This window comes from Puma concolor, chromosome B1 (assembly GCF_028749965.1).
Source record: "Puma concolor isolate L17-30 chromosome B1, mPumCon1.1.hap2, whole genome shotgun sequence".
Taxonomy (NCBI): domain Eukaryota; kingdom Metazoa; phylum Chordata; class Mammalia; order Carnivora; family Felidae; genus Puma; species Puma concolor.
Genome location: NC_141670.1, coordinates 64123698 through 64140867, shown reverse-complemented (window position 1 = coordinate 64140867; position 17170 = coordinate 64123698). Strand labels below are relative to the sequence as shown.

The 17170-nt window shown below is 37.1% G+C and overlaps 1 pseudogene; it reads left to right on the top strand.

Annotated features, from left to right (window-relative positions):
- The window catches only part of LOC112858868 (large ribosomal subunit protein eL8 pseudogene), a 45949-nt pseudogene extending 36512 nt beyond the window's left edge, over window positions 1-9437 (top strand).
- The last annotated feature ends 7733 nt before the right edge of the window (window positions 9438-17170 follow it).

Below are 17170 nucleotides of genomic sequence, written 5' to 3'. Positions count from 1 at the left end.
CACCATGAAGTTCCTCCCTCCCTAAGCCTCTGGTTTCTGTTCCTTGTTATTTTTATTCCAAATGATATTTCCAAACATACACATCTATAAAGTTCAGAGCCTGGAGCCTGCTTTAGATTCTGTGTCTCCCTCTCTCTGCCCCTCCCCTGCTCACACTCTGTCTCTCTCTCTCAAAAATAAACATTGGGGCACCTGGTTGGCTCAGTCTTTTAAGAGTCCGATTTCAGCTCAGGTCATGATCTCACAGTCCGTGAGTTCGAGCCCCGCGTCGGGCTCTGTGCTGACAGCTCAGACCCTGGAGCCTGTTTCAGATTCTGTGTCTCCCTCTCTCTCTGCCCCTCCCCTGCTCATGCTTTGTCTCTCTCTGTCTCAAAAATAAATAAAAACATTAAAAATGTTTTTAAATAAATAAAGATTAAAAATTAATAAATAATAAAGTGTAAATACAGCTAGAAAGCAAGCAGATGGAAATATTTCAACCTTATTAATAATGAACAAAATTCAAAAACACTCAAGAAGCGAATACCACCTTTTTTTATGTAACATCTTTATGAGACATAATTCACATACCACACAATTCATTATTTTTTAATGTTTATTTATTTATTTTGAGAGAGAGAGAATGTGCAAGGGTAGGAGAGGAGCAGAGAGAGAGGGAGAGAGAGAGAATGCCAAGCAGGCTCTATCCTGTCAGCGCAGAGTCCGATTCAGGGCTTGATCTCACAAACCGTGAGATCATGACCTGAGCTGAAATCAAGAATCAGTGGCTTAACCAGCTGAGCCACCCAGGCACCCGTCACAACTCATTATTTAAAGTGTGTAATCTGGGACACCTGGCTGGCTTAGTCAGAGGAGCTTGTGACTCTTGGTCTCTACCATGGTGGGTAGAGATTACTTAAAGAAATAAATAAACTTTAAAAAAGAATAAATAAAGTGTATAACTCAATGGCTTTTAGTATATTTACAAAGTTGCACAACCATGACCACAATTGATTTCAGAATGTTTTCATCACCCTAAAAAGAAACCCCATATTTCTAACCAAACCACCCTGCCCTGGGCAACAACTAATCTATCTCCATAGAATGGCCTATTGTGGACATTTCATATAACATATGGTTTTTGTGTGGCTGCTTCTTTCATTTAGTAATATTTTCTTAACGTTTATTTACCTTTGAGACAGAGAGAGACAGAGCATGAACGGGGGAGGGTCAGAGAGAGAGGGAGACACAGAATCCAAAACAGGCTCCAGGCTCTGAGCTGTCAGCACAGAGCCCGATGCGGGGTTCGAACTCATGGACTGTGAGATCATGACCTGAGCTGAAGTCAGACACTCAACTGACTGAGCCACCCAGGCACCCCCATTTAGTAATATTTTGAAGGCTCTTCTGTGTAGCAACTTCAAGTGGTATCATTTTTATCTAATAAGTTAGATTTTAAAACTTAATGATGTAATGTTGGTAAATGGTCTTCTATTGCTAGTATCCCAGTTTTATAAAGAAATTTGATAATATGTACTAAGAGTCCACAAGGACTCCCTTCTTGACCAAACTTTAGTTAGGCTCCTCTGAGCTATCTTTTTTGATAAAGCCTCATCCTTGGCCTATGCTCCTTGGCCTGCTGAAACCGGTGTGGCAAGAACTGCCCTGCCCTTCATACCTAATCAAGTTCCTCATCCCTTCTGCTATCAACATCAAATCAGATTCTCTTCCTCTCACCCTTAATGTTTAATCAAGTTCCTCTTAGTAATTTTCTGTCCAATGATTCCCACTCTACCCATTGGCTCTAAGTCCCTAGCTGCCCTTGCTGCATTCCGAGGTCAGCTTTATACCAAAGTCTCTCTCCTCTACTACAATAGTTCGAATAAAACCTGTCTTGTCATTTTATTTTATTTTATTTTATTTATTTTATTTTATTTTAAGAGAGAAAGAGTGCACATGAGTGGGGGTGGGGACAGAGGGAGAGAGATAGGGAGAGGGAGAGAGATAGAGAGAGAGAATCTTAAACAGACTCCATGCTCAACTCGGAGCCTGACACAGGGCTGGATCCCGCGACCTGAAGCCAAAATCAAGAGTCTGCCACTTAACCAACTAGGCCACCCAGGTGTCCTATCTTCCCTTTTTAAAACAAGTGTCTGGTGCAATTTCTCTTTGACAAGTTCTAAAAATATTAAATAAGTTTTGATTTAATAAGTTCATCTCTGACAGTTTTTCTTAAGGAAATAATTCAGAGTCTAGTGAAAAGATTTATTCATAAATTTGATAGCAGTGAAAACATAGGCAAAGGAATAGGTACAGGTAGTTCTTCAAATGTCCAAACTTAGGGGAACAGTGAGCAAACCAAAGTGTAGCAATTCAATTGTGTATACTGTAGGCATTAACAGGTATATTTATGAAGGTGTAACAATATGAAAAACATTCATTATGTTACAGGGTGCTTGGCAAAATTTGTATTCACTATATTTTTAAGTATTTTTAAAATATAAACTTGGTCTTTTCTACAAGTCAATGACTTTTTCTGAAAAAATATTGGGGTTTTTCAATATGAAAAGAAATATAAGAGCTATAATCATATGTAAGTGTGGGTCTTGCTTGGGATCTGATTTAAACAAAATAAGTGTAAAAAATATTTTAGGAACAGTAACAGAATTGTGAATATGGACTAGTTATTATCTTATGTAAATATATTTTACAGTTTGCATGATGTGGAAAAAGACATCCTTAATTATTAGGAATAGAAAATAAACTAGGGATGAAATATCATGATCTGAGATTTGCCTTAAAGTTCTCCTGGAAAGAGCACACCCGGGTGGCTCAGTTGGTTGAGTGACCGACTTTGGCTCAGGTCATGATAATGCTGCTCTTGGGTTCAAGACCCGCGTCAGGCTCTGTGCTGACAGCTCAGAGCCTGGAGCCTGCTTCGAATTCTGTGTCTCCCTCTCTCTCTGCCCTTCCCCTGCTTGTTCTCTCTCTCTCTCTCTCTCTCTCTCAAAAAAAAATGAATAAATATTCTTATAAAATTTTTAAAGAAAATAAAAAAGTAAAAAAATAAAGTTCTCCTGGAAAGAAAAAAATTAGATAAAATGTATAGAAATGTATGGAAATCTGTTAATAATTTTATATCTAAGTGTTCCCACCATCCTTTGCTTTTTTTTTTTTTTTTTCCCAACGTTTATTTATTTTTGGGACAGAGAGAGACAGAGCATGAACGGGGGAGGGGCAGAGAGAGAGGAAGACACAGAATCGGAAACAGGCTCCAGGCTCTGAGCCATCAGCCCAGAGCCTGACGCGGGGCTCGAACTCACAGACCGCGAGATCGTGACCTGGCTGAAGTCGGACGCTTAACCGACTGCGCCACCCAGGTGCCCCATCCTTTGCTTTTTAATACACTGTCTACAGGGTCTCAAAACAATAGTAATCATTATTTTGCTGACAGATTTGGTAGTTGACTCGAATCAGCTGGGCAGGTGTCCCTCAGGGTCTCTTGCAGCTGCAGTCAGATAGTGGCTGCATCTGGGTTCCTTCTTCACTCAAGCAGATGGGGGCTGGGAGAACTGGGACTCTTCAAGTGTGTCCTTCCTTTCTCCTCTTCTCCCGCCTCTTCTCGTTCTCTCTTTCTCAGGTGGCTTCTACATTTGGTGGCTGCAGAGAAAACAGACTTCTTACATGGTAGCGGAAGCCTTGAGCAAGTGTCCCAGTAGAAACCAGCAGGAGCTGTGTGTTCTTTGTTACTGTCTAGACGTCACTCAGCAGTGCTTCAGTTATATCTTAGATAAATGGTCTGCTCAGGGCAAGTGGAAGGGCCATAGGCTCCACCGTTTAATTGCAGAATGGCAAGCAAGGTCACAATGTAAAAATAGCATTTGAAATAGAATTATTGTTCCAGGCATCTTTGAATAACATCTGCCACACTATATGATGGACGTTGGGGATTTGTCATCATATTCTCTTTACTTTTATATATTTTTAAATTTTGAGGCACCTGGGTGGCTCAGTTGGTTGAGCATCTGTCTCTTGCTTTCAGCTCAGGTCATGATCCCAGGGTCATGAGATGGAGCCCCGGCTTGGGCTCCATGCTTAGTGTGGAACCTGCTTAAGATTCTCTGTCTCTCTCTCTCTTTCTCTCTCTCTCTTTCTCTCTCTCTGCCTCCTCCCCCAGTCTCAATTTCTCTCTAAAATAAAAATAAATAAATTAGAATAGAATAAATAAATGTTATATATTTTGAAATTTTTTGAATTGAGGGAAAAAACTAAAAGGAAATGCATCAGAGTGGGCACAGTAATCCCATCAAGTAATTTTCCATCCTCTTAAATTGCCTATAATGTTATATTCTATAACTTAAGAAAAATGATAATCTAAAAAGAAACTTCCTCTTAATCCCTTTCCAATAGCTAAAAGCAATCAGGATATCCTAACACTCTAAAAACAAGCCATAATAAACTATCATTAAATGCTAAAGCCATTTAAATCTCTCATATCTTTTCCTTTTTGTTATCCTAAGGTTGGAGCAAAGGCAAGTATTTGTATCTTGGCTTGGATAAAAATCAGATTTTATTTAAAGCAGGCATCCAGGTCACTGGATGAGTTAATTAATATGTAAATCATCTAAAACAGTGTGCAAAATTGGGCGGACATGCATCAATACATCTTATAAGGGAGATGATCCATAGTTGTAATCAAGTTCTGGGATGAAAAGTTTAATGATTACAACTGTTATTGTTGTTATTTCTAAATAAGTATAACATGTTTCTCTAACTCTATGTGTTACTAAAAACACAGAGATCACATTTCTCCCTCTCTGACTGGTTATTTCCCCTTGATCTTCCCCCACCTTATTCACACCCATCCGAATAGATTGTTCTTGCCAACTTTTCCTCGAAACCATAAGATAAGAGGCAAGCATAAAGCTCTGGCCATCCTTTTAATAATACCCCCCCCCCAAAAAAAATTTCACAAGACTGTGACTCTATATTTTTAAATCTAGGTATTTGAGGAAGAATATTCCTGATGCTACAATCTTCTATCCAGTGTACATTATCTTGTATTTTGTTAATGATTGGTGCTACTAAGAAATCACTGAATTGGCATTTTCAGCAGGTTCCCTATGTCTTTTTCGAGGACGTTTTGGGTCACATTTTTTTTTTCTTAATTTTTTTTAATGTTTCTTTATTTTTGAGAGAGACAGAGACAATGTGAGTGGGTTAGGGGCACAGAGAGAGGGAGACACAGAATCCGAAGCAGGCTCCAGGCTCTGAGCTGTCAGCACAGAGCCCGACGTGGGGCTCGAATTCATAAGCTGTGAGATCATGACCTGAGCTGGAGTCAGATGTTCAACCGACTAAGCAACCCAGGCACCCCTTGGGTCATATTTTAAATCAATTTATTTTCAGGTTTGTGATACTATCTAAATCATTGGGTCCATAATCTTCTAGGTTGCCTAGGTTGGGCTGCATTTATTTTGTTCTTTAAGACAGAACTTCAGCAACTGATTTTAGGCATTTAGTTTGCTTTATTTTGGGGGGAAAAAAACAGTCTCATGAGGAATGAAAAAAATAAAACCAAAAGAATAAGAAAAACATACAAACATGCAGTTTTAAAAAATAAATGTTCTAAGAAACCCAGCAAGAACCTCATGCTGATGGTTTCTAGTCCTTTTGCATATCTTACTGGGCAAGTCCATTCATTTCTGCACACCAACTACTAATTATGGACCAATCTCCACAGCTATATCCCCAGAACTGATACACAGAATGTGTGCTGGTCTATAATCCATTATTTATAATTCCGAGGTCAAATAACTACTCTGGGGGCACCTGGGTGGTTCAGTCAGTTAAGCTCTTGGTTTCAGCTCAGGTCATGGTCTCACAGTTGGTGAGTTTGAGTCCCACATTGGGCTCTGTGCTGACAGTGTGGAAACTGCTTGGGATTCTCTCTCTCTCTCTCCCTTACTCTCTGCCCCTCCCCTGCTTGTGCTCTCTCTCTCTCTCAAAATAAATAAATAAACTTTAAAAAAAAAACTACTCTGAAAATTGAATGTTTTTCTATAACTCATTTGGCACTGAAACATGACCTGACCTGATTCATTTGGTAATGAAACATGACCTGTATTGAGACTACTTTTAGTCATTTTATATTCTTCTTAGTGTAAATACTCATAAATTACTGTAGAACTGTTAAAATATTTGATACCTGCATGTTCTTCTATCCCTCCTATGGGAGTGTTATATAACACAGGGTACCTGTATCTGCTAACATGTCTGAAACAGAAGATTTTCTATACAAAACACATCCAGACCCATGGGCTTTCTCTAAAGGATTGTAGGTCTAAGCAAACATTTATTTAATATATTCAGTCTAAGTAATTTTGAGCATTAAAACACTCCAAAGACATTTTAACAATAGAATAAAGATACAAAAACATATCAGTTAATTTCATAGAAAGAACATTTTAATGAACTCTGTAATGAAATTATAAGTCTTTATGAAGTTCTAAAAAATTTGAAAAAGAAGAGTAATAATCATAGCTAATATTTATTCAGCCCTGATGAATTGCTAGGTATTCTATTAAGCAATTTACATACATTATTTCATGAATTCCTCTAAACTACCATATGAAATAGGTATTTTTAGGGCGCCTGGGTGGCTCAGTCAGTTAAGCATCCAACTTTAGCTTGGGTCATGATCTCAGGTTTGTGAGTTGAGGCCCCATATCAGGCTCTGTGCTGACAGCTCAGAGCCTAGAACCTGCTTCAGATTCCATGTCTCCTTCTTTCTCTGCCCCTCCCCTGCTCGCACTCTGTATCTCTCTCAAAAATAAACATAAAAAAATATTTTTATTATATTTATTATACTTACTCTATATATTTGTAAATAAGGAAACTAAAGCACATAAATAACATTCAAGAATTCTCTTTTCTTTTCTTTATTTTTAAGTAGGCTCCAGGCCCAACTTGGAGTGTGAACTCATGACCCTGGGATCAAGAGTTGGATGCTCAGGGTGCTTGGGTGGCTCAGTTGGTTGAGTGTCCTACTCTTGGTTTCGGCTCAGGTCATGATCTCATGGTTCATGGGTTCGAGCTCCACATCGGGCTCTGTGCTGACAGCCCGGAGCCTACAGCCTGCTTCGAATTCTGTGTCTCTCTCTTTCTCTGACCCCTTCTCTGTTCACACTCTGTCTCTCTCTCTCTCTCTCAAAATAAATGAACATTAAGAAAAATTTTTTAAATGATAAAAACATTATTTTAACCTTATTTTAGTGCTGCAGTCTGATTCTCCTCATTTTCATTCTCAACATCATTTATAAAGTAGCAAATAAGAATAAGCTTTTAAAAAAGAGATATGACAGCAGAAATAACATCAATAGAAGAGTTTGAAAATAAAGTTGAGGGCACAAAGCAGGAGTAGAACAAAGAGACAAAGATAGGGGTGCCTGGGTGGCTCAGTCAGTTAAGCATCTGACACTTGATTTTGGCTCACGAGGTTCGGGAGTTTGAGCCCTGCATTGGGCTCTTCACTGACAGCGTAGAGCCTGTCTGAGATTCTCTCTATCTGTCCCTTTCTTTCTGTCCCTCCCCACCTCTCAAAAAATAAAAAAAAAAAAGAGAGACAGAGACAAAAATAAAAGCAGAGAAAACATATTTCTTAAAAATAGAGAATCTGTCGGGGCACCTGGGTGGCTCCATCAGTTGAGCGTCCAACTTCAGTTCAGGTCATGATCTCACGGTCTGTGAGTTCGAGCCCCCCATTGGGCTCTGTGCTGACAGCTCAGAGCCTGGAGCCTGCCTCAGATTCTGTGTCTCCCTCTCTCTCTGCCCCTCCCCTGCTTGCTTTCTGTTCTCTCTCTCAAAATAAATAAACATTATAAAGTTAAAAAAATATTTAAGAAAATAGAGAATCTGTCTAGGAAATAGATCATCAAATAATAGGAGTTCTTCAAAGAGAAAACAGAGAACATACAGAGGAGAAAATTATCAAAGAACTAATGCAAGGACATTTTCCAGAATGGATGGACACATGTTTCCAGACTGGAAGGGCTCACTGAGGGCCCAAAACAATGTTCGGAAACAAAAATGGCACCTAGGGACATTATCAAGGGTGTTCAAAAGAAATGATCCATAAAGCAGAGGAAGGAGAAATGGGGAAGATGGCAGAGAGAGAACAGATGAGATTCAAAGAGTTTAAGAGGAATCAAGATTAAAAATACTATGTTTAACTACTCAACAGCAATACTAGAAGTTTTAATTCATAGGAGATCATGCCTATAAATTTCTGAGAGAAACTGATGTCAACATTGACTTTATACCTACTGTGTAGTAGGGTGAATGTACAAGGGTGGTTGTGTGAATATGCAAAAATCCAGAAGCTATCTAAATATATACTATGAGAGGTGAAATAAACTATAAAAAATACATATAACATTAAAAAATTATAATAGTTACACAAATAAACAAAGTATGAATAATTATAACAATGTTTTCACCATTTAAAACAATTCACTCAAATTTTATTGAAGAATGAAATTAATCATATGTACTGACATGGAAAGAATGCCATTATATATGATTAGGTTAAAAAAAGTAAGTTTCAAAATAACAATGTACAGTATGATAGTTTTTATAAAAGAATATATAGAAAAATAATATATAGAAATATACAGATATATAGATAAACTAATTGAGAAGAAAGAAAAATCCCCATGTCATCAGTGACTACCTTTGGGGAATAGCTCTTAGAAGTTTAGTTTATACTTTTTACTTTATACAGTTCTATAGTAGTTGAGTTTTTTCCTTAAAATGTGCAAATTAATTTTTAAATATGTATATATTTCATTTCTTTGTGATGACAGCACCATCTAGTGGTGTAAGCTTTTTAAATATTTTAACTTTAAAATAACATGAAATTTAATAATAATTTAATATTAAAATAAAAACTAGAAAAAATTAAATGAAAGTTAAAAATTAAAACAAGTAACTACAGCACAGGAAAAAAAAACCTGTTTTTAACATGGCATTCAAGAGAACAAATCCTTATAACTTTATTTTAAAAGTTTATCTCTTAGAATAATTTCTGATATATTAAATGGAAAATTCAAAATACATGGGATGCCTGGGTAGCTCAGCGGGTTAAGTGTCCAATTCTTGATTTTGGCTCAGGCCAATACACGAAGAAACAATTGAGAAGATGAAGGAATAAAGTAATCTTATATACAACTTTAAATAAAAATCGTTAAAAACAGGCTTTTGCTCGTTGCGTCCCCGAGAGCAAGATGGGACACCAGCAACTCTACTGGAGCCCTTCCAGGAAATCCCACCTGGGTTCCGGTTCTTGCCGCATCTGCTCAAACCCTCGTTGTCTGATCCGGAAATACTGCCTCCACACATTCCACCAGTGTTTCCATCAGTGCGCAAAGGATGGAGGCTCAGTGGGTTGCATTAAGTGAACCTCCTTGAATCCAAGATTCACTGCAGATATCCAACATTCCTACCTTAATGGTAATTATTTGTACATAAAATAAAAATACTTCAACAAATTGATTAAAATTTAAAAAAAGAAAAAAAAAGCAGAATGGAGGGCTCCTGGCTGCCTCAGTTAGTGGAGCATGTGACTCTTGACCTCCAGGTGGTGAGTTCAAGCCCCATATTGGGAGTAGTTTCCTTAAATGAAGAAGAAGAAGGAGGAGGAGAAGAAGAAGAAGAAGAAGAAGAAGAAGAAGAAGAAGAAGAAGAAGAGAGAAAAGAAGTACACAGACATCAGATGGAAGAGAAAATTGTACATGGAAAATCTACTGATAGATCTATTAAATAAGAAGATATTAAAATGTGACTTCCTATACGCATGTGGCTATGGCTCCAGAAGAATGCCAGAGAAACACACTTTGAATATATTAATGGATGTCAGAGCAAAAGAGATGAAATAAAAGGGAAAGAATGAGAATTTGGGGACAGATTCTCCTGGGTTGATGATCACAAGGCTAAATCCTGGCAATGGCAATGAAAGGATGGGCTGAATCTGAGAGAAATTATGAAAAACAGCCTTGGACTTGAAGAAACAGAGAAATCCAAGATGGTATCAGATTTTGATCCTGGATGAGAGATACAAGGAAGAATAGAGTAGTGCTATTCAGTAAAAATAAGAGAGGTCTATACGTAATATTACATTTTTTAATAATCACATAAAAAAAGATCAAAAAGACGGGCACCTGGGTAGCTCAGTTGGTTAAAGGTCAGACTCTGGATTTCAGCTCAGGTCATGATCTCACAGTTGGTGAGTTGGAGCCCCACATCGGGCTGTGCACTGATGGTGTGGAGGCTGCTTGGGATTGTCTCTCTTTCCCTCTCTCGGCCCTCCCCCACACTCTGTCTTTCAAAGTAAACAAACTGAAAAAAAGATCAAAAAGAAAAAGGAAAAATTAATTTTAATATATTTTATTTAATCCAATACATCCAAAGTATGATCATTTCAATGTAGAAATTCAAAGTATAAACGTGTATTTCATACTCAATTGGATTAGCCACATTTCAAATGCTCCATAGTCGCATGTGACTGGCAGCTAATGTATTGAACAACACTGAAAGATTGAATTTAGGAGAAATTAGCGTGCTTTAAAAATAGTTTAAGGAACCAACAACACATGTACGTAAACTAGAAAGCAAATTGTTGGAGGTACAGAACAAATACGCTCAGCATTGGCTGTGGAGATTTGGATAGTCACACACATGAAATGATACAGCCATGAAAAATGACCAAGAGAAGAAATGTTAAATAGCACTTGCCAAAGCATATTACTCAGCAACATTAGTTGCTCTAAAAGCGTATTTTTTTAATGGCCAACTAACCACAGAATCTTCATGTGTTTGAAAGACTAAAGAGCACACATGAGCAAGATTTTTCAACCTGTAAATAATGTTCTGGACATACGAATTTAGCAGCCTCCACTGAAAGGCCTCAGTTCAGGAGTATTCATTTATTGCTAAAGTCCCTCCAGAAGTGTTGCTCTTACTCCTTAATTAGTTAATGAATTAGTTAGTGCTTCTAAAATAAAAAAAAAAAAATGAATAAGGAGAAAATACGGAGATCTCCTGGTGGAGTAAACAGCAAAAGGGCTACTTACAATACAATAAAAACCAAGACAAAGTCCCAAGATAAACAGTACCTTGGAAAGTTAATTGTTTACCAAACTCTTCATTTGTTCAGCCTGACTTATTGTTAAAGAACACTATAGAAATTGACCTGTGTTCAGACACGTCACTCCTATAAACCACCTGTTGAATCTCAAGTGTGCTGAGCGGAGGGAACAGCCTTTGCTTGCTCAAAGCTGTATATATTAGCAGTATTTACAGAAGGGCATGTGATAGAAAAAGTAAATAGCTGAACTTAGTTTCCTGTTTCCTTCTTGATTCTTCAGGAGGGGGTGACTTTTTTTTCCTTTGGAAGTACATATTCTTCTTGGACAAATCTTAATTAAAATTCCAGGTAGATTAGTAAACTTTGGTTAATGAATTGGCATCAGGAAGCACCAACGTTTTCATGGCCTTGTAGAGTTCAGTGAAAATGTTTATTAAGGGACACCGCCTGTCCTGTCCTGTCCTGACCCCAAGACACTGAAGACTCTGTTTGAATCAGACTCATGGGTTTCTTCCTAGCCACTGTCAGGGACAGGAATGCTTCTGGTAAGTTTTTATAAAATTCTCATATTTTCTTTACCTCAAAATGAAACTTTGTTTAAATTAGTCCATATTGACTAGCAATATATTTCATTGCCACAAATATGAAATTCCACTTACTGTTCTTTCCTGGAGATTTTTTTTCTTTAGCATGAAAGAAATATGGCTAAAAAGAGGAAGAAGAAATCTGTGCTTTGTGGAACACCCTTTCAGGATATTTTTCTTCTCTTTGCTCTCTATGATTGATTTCTTTGTGCTAGTATTTTGTCCCCCAAGTTAGAAGAAATGTATTTTCATTTACTTCCTAAGTAGAATTAAGCAAACTAAATCACAGGACCTCATTGAGTTCTCGTACTTTTGTTGAAAAGTACTATTGTTGAAATTATGATACTGTATTTTGGTGAAAGCCAGAAACGATTTCAAGAGAAACATTTCTGAGGGACATAGTTAAATAATGCCTTCTTTATTTTTAATTTAGGGCTAAAAGCAGATAAATGATAACATGTCCTCCTGAATATTTCTAAAGACTTTTTGTAACACAAATCTGATGATAGCAATCTGTAACCAACATTATTTTGTTCTAGATATTCAGCCAGCATTCTGAGGTAAAAATGTTATAAGATATGCCTCAGAAATTCAAATTGGGGCAAACTGAGGCTATTGAGTTGCCTATTGTTCATGTGATAAGGTATAGAAAACCCACCTGGTCTCATAGGGTTTCTCTCTATTGGGACAGAGCAGCAATTACATTATCAACAATTAAAAGCAAAAATTCTCCCGGATGCAATGTTTACAATTAATCTACAGAAACACACACACAAAATGCTGCTTTTCATATTCTCAAGTCCAACTAAGAGTCTTTTTATCTAGGACTTTAGCAGCAAAGACATTTTGTTCCCTAATCGTTAAAAATTTTCAAACATACAAAAAAGAAAAATAATTATACCATGAACACCCAAATACCTACCACATAGATTCTACAATTAACATCTTGTTGCATTGGCTTCTTCACATACTATCCAATACCCCTCCGTCTATTCATCCATCTATTCATGTTCTTTACTTTTATTTTTTTAGAGCACTTTTAGGTTCACAGCAAAATTAAGACTGAAATACAAATATTTCTTATATCGCCTCAGCCTCTCTATACATGCACTCCCTCCCCCATTATCAACATTCTCCCACCAGAGTAGTACATTTGTTACAATTGATGAACCTAAATCGACACATCATAATACCCCAAAGTCCATAGTTTATGGGAGGTTTCACTCTTGGTGTTGCCTGTTCCCCCATCCCTGACAACCACTAATGGTTTCATCATCTCCGCAGTTTTGCCCTTTCCAGAATATCATGTAGTTGGAATCATACAGTACGTTACCTTTCAGATTGGTTTCTTTCAGTTCGTAATAGGCATTTTGAGGTTCCTTAATGTCTTTTTTAATATTATTTTTATTTTTAATTAAAAACATTTTTTTAATGTTTATTTATTTTTGAGACCAAGAGTGTGTGTGTGTGAGTGAGGGAGTGGCAGAGAGAGAGGGAGGTAGAGAATCTGAAGTAGGTTCTGTGCTGTCCGTGCAAAGCTGGACGTGGGGCTCAAACTCACAAACCATGAGATCATGAGTTGAGCCGAAGTCAGATGCTCAACTGACTGGGCCACCCAGGTGACTGTTTAATGTCTTTTGGTAGCATGATGGTTCATTTCTTTTGAGAGCTGAATAATATTCCATTGTCTGGGCATACCACCATTTATTTACTCATTCACCTGCTGAAGAACATCTTCAAAATTTTGGCAATGATAAATAAGGCTGTGTGCCAGTTTCTGCACGAGATACATTTTCAACTTCTTTGGGCAAATACCAGAGAGAGTGGTTGCTGGATCATATGGCAAGAGTTATGTTTAGTTTTGTAAGAAACTGCCGAATTGTATCAAAAAATGGCTGTACCATTTTGCATTCTCATCAGCAATGAATGATAGTTTCTGTCTACATCATCACCAACATTTGATTCTGTCAGTGTGCTGGATTTCTAATAGATGTGTAGTGGTATCTCATTGTTGCTTCAAGTGGCCTTTCCCAGATGATATATGATATGAAATATCTTTTCATATGTTATGTGACATCTGTATCTTCTTTGATGAGATGTCTATAAAGGCCTTCATTGTTTTTTTTTTTTTTTAATTGGGTTGTTTGTTTTCTTACTATTGAATTTCAGAGTTCTTGGTGTATTTTGGAAAATGCTGCTTTATCAGATTATGGGTTTTGCAAGTATCTTCTTTCAGTCTGTGGCTTATCTTCTCACCCTCTCAACATGAACTCCTCGCAAAGCAGTTTTTAATTTTAATGAAGTCCAGATTCTCAATTCTTTCTTTCTGGATTATTCTTTTGGATAGTTTTTAATGGTTTGGGATATACAGGTTAAAATAAGAGGATATAACTCCAGAAGAGCCAGATCCATCCATCCATCCATCCAACCATCCATCCACCCTTTTTTCATTCACTCATTATCCAGCCAGCCAGGCAGTCCCATGTTTGGAGACATGTAGTTTAAAATAAGAAGATTTAACTCAGGAAGAACACAGGGTGAGGTGTGGGAAAGGGCACAGAGCTTCTGTGTCCTGTCCAGGTGTGCCACTGCCCCCAAGTCAACACATGTTCACCAACCTGGAGGCTCCATCTTCCTTACTTCTATGATGCATTTTAAATTTGCAGACCTCAGTATACTTTACCTAAACATTTAGGTATGTAGATCACTAATTCGAGTTCAATTGTTGTTTAACTTTTTCCTTGAGATAAAGTTTATGTACAGTAAAATGCCCAAATCTTTAGTATACTATCAGATGGGTTTTGATAAATATATACATCTGTGTGATCCAGACCCTTGTCAAGATATAAAACATCATCATCCTTCCAGATCTAGAAAGCTTTTTATTCCCCTGCCTAGTCAGGGGAAGCATCCTGCCTGTCCTTTATACAGTACGTATGCATGATGGCTTTTTTTAGGTTCATTCATGTTTTTGTGTGTATCAGTAAGTCATTGCTTTTTTATTGATAAGCAGTATTCCATTGTATGAATATACCAAGGTTTGTTTACCCATCCTTTTGTTGATGGGCACCTGAGCTTTATCCAATTTTTGACTATTATGAATAAGCCTGTTATAAACATCCTTATACAAATCGTTTTTTGGACATATGCTGCTGGGTCATAATGTAGTAATAATCTTAGTTGTCTAAGACACTACCAGAGCCTTTTCCAGAGTGATTGTATCATTTTATCGCCCTCACCAATATTGTGTGAGAACTTCAGTTGCTCCATATCCTTGTCAATTCTAAGGTTGTCAGCTCGTTCAGTATTTATTATTCTGGTGGTTGGGTAGTGCTGGCTCATTGTGGTTTTATTGGCATTTACTTGATGACTCGTGTTGCTAAGCATTTTCCCATGGTAATTTGCATACCACTGTTAAATGTGTATTCAAATATTTGGTCCATTTAAAAAAATAGATTGTTTGTCTTTTTATTATTGAGTTGGAGGCATTTTTGTAAGTATATATTGCAGCTGCAAATCCTTCTCAGATACATATTTTGAAATATTTTCTCCCAGTCTGTGGCTTGCTCGTTCACTTTCTTAAAGGTGTGGTTGGGTAAGCACTAGTTTTAAAGTTTGATGAAGTCTAATTACCTATTTTTGCATGGTTATTAATTTATGTATGCTATTTTTAAAAGTCTTTTTTTTTTAACTCAAGTTGCAAAGATACTCTTCTATGTTTTGTTTTTCCTTTTTCCCTAGACATCATCATTTTGGCTTTTACATTCAGCTCTAAAACTATGTGTTTGTGTTTAGTGTGAAACAAGAGTGGAAGCTCTTTTCTTTCTTTTTTAATGTTCCACCACTTTTTAAAAATTTTTTCTCTGTCTCCCTCTGTTCCTCCCCTATTTGTACTCTCTCTCTCTCTCTTTCTCTCTCTCTCAAAATAAATAAATAAACTAAAAAAATTTTTTTTACCCTTTTCAACTGGATTCCTTCAGATACTTTGTAAAAAATCAAATGACCATAAAGGGTAGATCTTAATTCTGGATTCTTGATTCAGTTCCATTAAATTATTTGTCTCTTCTTTATAGTAAGTTGCCAAGTCAGGTAATATGAGTCCTTTAAGTTTACTCTTCTTTTTCAAAAATGTTTGGATGTGCTACCTCCTTTGCATTTCCATAGAAAATTTAGAATCAGATAATCAATTTCTGCAAAAAACTGTGGTAAGATTATGACCATGATTCCCTTGAATTTATAGGTTAAGTTAGGAATAAATTTAACAATACTGAGTCTTCTAACCCATAAACATGGTGTACATCACAATTTATTTAGATCTTATTTGATTTCTCTCAGAAGTGTTTTGCAGTTTTAAATGTAGAGATCTTTTTTTTTTTTTTACATAAATGGTCATAGAAATTTCATTCATAATTGTCCCAAACTGGAAACAACCCAAATATGCATATCAACAGATGAATTAATAAGCAAAATGTGGGATTTTCATAAAATGGAATACTACTCAGAACAATAATAATTAATTGAATGGGATTGATTCTCAGGAGGGTTTTTCTTTGGGTTAGAGGGTAAGGATTATTGGGTGAAAGGGTACTCTGACAGAAAGTAGAACAGGGGTCCCCTATCATTGAGAAAATCAAGAAAGGGATAGGAATCACTTTTATTAAAAAAAAAAAAAAGCTAAGCCCTCATTACAGTGACAATTCCAATTCTCCCATGGCCCAGGGGTCTTTCCAGCCCCATCCACTATTCTTAGGGAGCAGGTATGTGCCCTGCGGCTGGAATCAGCTGACCCCACCCTACTTCAGTGAGGCCCTGCTGTGCCAAGCCAGCTGTCTTCCCCAGCAGCCTTCATGTCCCTTGATCTGTGCAGCCCACTCTTCAGCCCTTGTTAATTTATTTATTTTTAGAGAGAGAGAGAGAAAGTGGGGAAGGAGCAGAGAGAGCGAGAGAATTCCAAGCGGGCTCCATGCTGTCAGTGCATAGCCCAATGTGGAGCTCCTATTCATGAACCATGAGATCACGACCTGAGCTCAAATCAGGAATCTGACACTTAACCTACTGAGCCACCAGGGGCCTCTATTTATTCTCTTAATATAGGAAATCACATTTATTGAATGTCAAATTTTCAACCTTAGGATAACCTGGGATAAACACTACTTGGTCATTCTATTATCCTTTTATGTACACCACTGGATTTTATTCTGTTCTTATTCTGTTCGGATTTTTCTGTTTATATTCATTAGGAATATTAGTCTGCAGTTTTCTTTTGTTGTTTTTCTAATATCTATCAGGTTTCTTTACCACAATTAATGTAAGCCTCGTAAAATAATTGGGAATTCTTTTCCTCTGCTTCTATTTTCTGGCCTTTGGAATCTAGGGATCTAGAAATCGTAGCACTGACACACAGGAAAAGAAGCTATGGCCAATTACTCATTTCCAAAACAGAGTCTGTAGATGCAAAGTGTTA